This window comes from Silene latifolia, chromosome X (genome assembly GCF_048544455.1).
Source record: "Silene latifolia isolate original U9 population chromosome X, ASM4854445v1, whole genome shotgun sequence".
Lineage (NCBI taxonomy): Eukaryota > Viridiplantae > Streptophyta > Magnoliopsida > Caryophyllales > Caryophyllaceae > Silene > Silene latifolia.
Window position 1 is genome coordinate 67,725,647 of NC_133537.1, and position 5,901 is coordinate 67,731,547.

The window sequence follows — 5,901 nt, forward strand, 5'->3', positions numbered from 1 at the left end:
AGAGGGGGAAATCAATTACTAAATGACAAGTGGACCAAATTGTGTATAAATAATCATTGCTTATCAAGTTCATTTCTTAAAATAAAAATGATAACAATTGATGACACACCTCAAAATGAAATAGGATAAAAAAATGACCGGGACAGATGGGAAGATGTTACACATACACATTGTGTATGGGTTTTTCCATACACAACCAATGACATCGTGACATGTGGCAAACTATAGTTATCTTTCATAGACTTTTATTAGTTAGTTTAAGGCTAGGTTAGTAATTTAGCATATGTAGTTAAATTGTTAACTACATCTTAGTTTATGGAATTTTTTCATTTCTTTATTTTATACATTAGATTTATTATCAAGTCAAACCTCCAAAAAGATTGTTGATGAGGCTTGAACCCATGACCTCTTGGTTTATATGACCTTGTTACTACCATTATGACACATTCATATTGTTGTCATTTTATATATATATATATGTTTGTTAAAACAATATGTACATATATATAATAACTATTAATCGTACTTTTAACTTATATTCAATGTAGCTTCAGTATAAAATCAATCTACATTTGTTAAACGTATTTGATAAAATTAAACTAAATATTTTATATACCTATGGTAATTATTATTTTTAATTATAATAATTTACATAATTATTATAAAAGGAAGAGTCATTATTTTTTATTAAAAACAAAACTTTAAGATAACTACTAAGAGATATGTTTTTATAGTGTGAGAATGACAAAATTATATTGCGGCAAATTGAATACATGTGAGAATTTGAGAGGTTTAAATAGTCTGATAACGAGCATGTATGTAAATAGTGAATGCGAGTGTATTTAAATAATCAAAACAAAGGTAATGATTACTAAGTAAAACAATATTATAAACGATATGAAAAAGTAGCTTTAATATCTTCAGTTGAGTTTGGATCATATATGTTTAATACATAAATATCACATGTTAAATATAAAAAAAAAAATTTGCATAAAATCGTATTCACATCATTTTGAACAAATATTAATTGATTTAAAATATAACTTATCGTGAAATGATATAATTTGAGAACTTTATGTTAATTGTTGCATTATTCGAATAAATTTTATTTTAATTAATATGATATTTGATCAATCACAAATTTGTTTATAGAACATTGATCATACATAATTTATTATCACTTATTAGTTTTAATTAAAATTGAATGTATTTTATTTTAGAACATTGAAATTAAACCTAAAAAAGATTAAAGTTGAGAAATATTAATTTATTTTTATTTATATGTAAAAATATTAAAGGTCATATATGAATTATTATTTTTTCAATTATAATAATAAAATTTTAAAACAGGTCACGCAAAGCGCGGGATAATACCTAGTATATAATAAAAGTATATTTTGTAATAATTATAGGTACACATCATGTTTAATACAATTATTTATTATTTTTATTTATTAAATCAGGTCTTGACAACGATATACTATAACAAAAGAGATACAAGATGATAACAAGATGAATGTGTCATAGTGCTAATAGTAAATGCACCTCAAGCAAAAGATCCTGGGTTCAAGCCTCATCAACAACATTTTTGACCTTTGACTTAAAGGTTGATCGCCGTTGACCACTGGTGGCTACCGACCACCGTTGACCAGCAGTCAACCTGTTAACTAGTCATGTTAACTACATATGTTAAATTACTCCCTTAATTAACCACTTGAACTTAACTTAAGTTTGCCACGTGTCGCGATATCATTGGTTGTGTATGGCTTTTTCATACACAACTAGTGTAGCTCTCGTGCTACAACACGATTTTTCTAGATGGAAATGTAAGAAAAATTAACAATTAAACTATTGGTATTTTTCTATTTTCAATTATACAGTATATATTTATTGTGTACAAAATCAGAATATCATTAAAATGAATTAGGGGAGTAGTTAATTAGAGAAATATAGTAAGTACTGTAAGTAGTAGTTAGCGACGTAGGCGGTAAACTTAGGCGGAAAAAGTTTGAGATTTGTTATTTTTTTTTTTAGTAAAAAGGGGATGTCAAGTGATTCTCTAAAATAATAATTATTGCATTATTGAAAAATTTAACAACTTTTAATTTATAATTTAATACTAACTTTATTTAATTTTAATGAAAAAATAATAATTATGAATTTAATAAAAAGATTAGAGATAATTATTAAAACATATTTATTGAAAAGATAATTTTATGATACTTATTTCCTAATTTAGGTAGATGCTTTTTGGAGAGAAAACTAAGAGAATTTTTATTCTCTTAGTAGTTAGGGGGATGTGTATGTGTAGCGTTTTCCGGACAGATGGATAGAAAACAATTAAACGGGATGAAAAGGGAATTATAAAATATTCAATTTTTATTGATCACACATTGGCACGCAAAAACCAGTGGGTTAGTTATTACTCAAAACTTTTTTTTTTGAAACAGTATTACTGAAACTTTATTTATTCTATGTTAGATTAGATAATTATTACTAGAGTGAATTCCAGGTGTATTCCGTTAATTACTAGTTAGGCCATGTTCTTTTGGACTTAAAGTCACTTAATTTAAGTTCACTTCAGATCCTATAAGTTCAGTTCAGTTCAGATCAGATCCTATAAGTTCAGTTCAGATCCTATAAGATCAGTTCAGTTCAGATCCTATAAGTTCAGTTCAGTTCAGATCCTATAAGTTTAGTTGAGATCCTATAAGTTCAGTTCAGTTCAGATTCTATAAGTTCAGGTCAGTTCAGATCCTATAAGTTCAGATCCTATAAATTCAGTTTAGAATGTTAAACACAAAGTATTATTTTTAAAACCAACGCAAAAACATTTGACATTATTAATTATTCGATACATATATGATATACTCCCTCCAATTCACAATAAACCTCCCTATTTCTTTTTTCGGTTATTCACAATAACCTCCATATTTTCTTTTTTGGTAAGTGTTTGTGTGGTCCAAATTTAATTGTATGGTGCAGTAGTGTATTTGTGTGGTCTAAATTTAATTATATGGTGGGGTAGTGTGTTTCCTTAATTTTCGTGTCAAAATGAAATGGGAGGTTTATTGTGAATTGGAGGGAGTATACATTATTATTTTTAAACCAAAATTATCACTCTTCTCATTAGTTTTTATCGTTATGTAACCATAGTATAATGTATGAACAAATCAATGTATATAAAGCGGAAAAATGTTATTATTTTACCTTGTATTTTAGACTATGTTTTCTTATCAGTGCTCTCTCTTGACTGCCCACTAATTTCTTGTAAAAAAAATGTTTAATCTCAATAAAAGTTTGCGTTTATTTTAATAATAATAATAATAATAATAATAATAATAATAATAATAATAATAATAATAATAATAATAAAAGTTGCGGTTTTATAAAAAAAAAAAAAAAATAATAATAATAAAAATAACAACAAGAACAAGAACAATGATAATAACAATAACAATAATGTCTCCAAGACGGAGGTCTTTTGGCCTGTTGAGGATCCTCGGAGTCGACTTCCTGGGGTTTTCCCCCCTTCTATTTCCCGGCCATTTGCGTGGTGTTACAGTTTTGGGTGGACCTGTCAGTGCTTGTTCTGATTTTAGCAGTGAGATTGTGGTGAAGAGAGTAACCAAGACCATTGAGCTAATGGATTTGGTTGCGAGGATTAAGGACCCGCAATGTGAGTTGCTTCTTCTTCGAGCTTGTACTGGTATTTTCAAGTTCTACGGCCCTGTTCTTTTGGACTGAAACTTATCTGATCTGAACTGAACTGAACTTATATGATCTCAATCGAATTGAATCGAACTTATAAGATCGAATCGAACTTATTGGATCTCGAATCAATCGAACTTATAGGATCGAATCGAATCGAACTTATAGGATCGAATCGAACTTATAGGATCGAATCGAATCGAATCGAACTTATAGGATTTGAAGTGAACTTAAATTAAGTGAGGTATAGGATCGAATCGAACTTATAGGATCTCGAATCGAATCGAACTTATAGGATCGAATCGAACTTATAAGATCGAATCGAATCGAACTTATAGGATCGAATCGAACTAAACTTATAGAATCGAATCGAACTTATAGGATCGAATCGAATCGAATCGAACTTATAGGATCTCGAAGTGAACTTATATTAAGTGACTTTAAGTCCAAAAGAACAGGGCCTACTTCTCACTTCGTACTTGCTCTCCCAGTGTTTTTGGGTCTGTCCATCTTCTTTTTGATGCCGCTCTTCGTTCTAGCTTGGAACGTATTGTCACCGCGTCGGGACCGGGTTTTGGGGATTAGCGGTGGCGTCTTGCTACATTCCCTTTTCACTTGGTGGTCTTGGTGTCTATGCGGCGGGAGATGTTTTATTTTATGCTTTTATTGCGTCCGTTTGCGATCTCTTTGGTTTTTTGGCTAAGCTCCTCGACCCTTACGGTATTGTAGTGCGACCTCGCTTTTAATGATGTCGCGCGGTGTTTCTTTGTGACTACATGATCTCGGTATTTTAGGTAACCCTTGTGAAATTGCCCCCAAACTTATGAAGAAATTGGCGAGATATTTATTTCGCGACGGTTCTTCTTTGCCTCGTAGTCATTTTCTCTTTGACACCACGCTTGACTTGCTTTATGGCGATCTCGGCAGGGTTCTCACTCCTCCGATTGGTTTTGTGCGGTTCCTATATCGGGGTTGGGTCGGACTATGAACGGGAGGACTTATCGTAGTGTCTTTGGGGTATCGTCGGGTGTTCCGTTATTCACGGTATCTAGGCCTGTCCGCTTGCTCTCGGGTTTTGTTGAGGATGTTTTTGGGGACCACATTTGTTTCTTGTCTTGCATCGTGGACGTTAAACATCGGCATAACCTTGTCAGGACACTCTTTTCGACATCGCTATATATACGGTATTCTTTGCGGGAAAGGAGGTTGATATCGGTTTAGTTGATGGACATGGTGGCTCTCTTCGTCTGCTGATTTATTGTTTTATTCTTGGGACGGGGGACGTGATGTGTGCGTTGACTTGACGAGTTCTTCTCCTTTGACTCGGGATCGGGATGACGGATTTTGTGCATGGCGGGTTGTCGCCGATCTTTGCTCGGCGAAAGTGTGCTAAGTATGGGGATTTGTGCGCGGTAGCGGGTTATGGTTTCCTTCCTTTCTCTTTCTCTTCACTTGGGAGTTGGGTTCGGATGTTGTTGCCTTGCTCAGCGGATCCGGAAATTCTCGGTATCTCGGGATGCGGGGGCTCGGGTGGCCGCTTACATTTTTACTAGACTTAGCTTTGCTATTGCTAAGGGTGTGGGAGCCCAGATTGTCTCTCGCCTCCCTACCAATTTCATGTAAACTTTTATTTTTATTTTAATGAAAGCTGGATAAGTAGTAATAATAATAATAATAATAATAATAATAATAATAATAATAATAATAATAATAATAATAATAATAATAATAATAATAATAATAATAATAATAATAATAATAATAATAATAATAACAATATTTAAGTTAAATTAATTTAAGTTAATTTAAATTCAGATCGTGTAAGTTCAGTTTAGATCTTATAATTTAAGTTCAGATTCTATAAGTTCAGTTCAATTCAGATCCTATAAGTTCAGTTAAGACCCTATAAGTTCAGTTCAGTTCAATTCAGATCCTATAAATTTAGTTTAGTTCAGATCAGATCATTTTCAATTCAAAATAACACGGCGAGTCAGAACAAGATGTATATCCTGGCAGATACTCCCTCCATTCAACTCCACACTACCATTATCCTTTATGCACAAGTTTTAAGAAGAAATTAAAATAGTATTAAAAGGACAAATGTTTTATACAAAAAGTTCTTTATTAATGGTGAATATGAGTTTTGATGGGAATTATTGTGGGCCATGAGTGGCATTTAGTGTAAATATA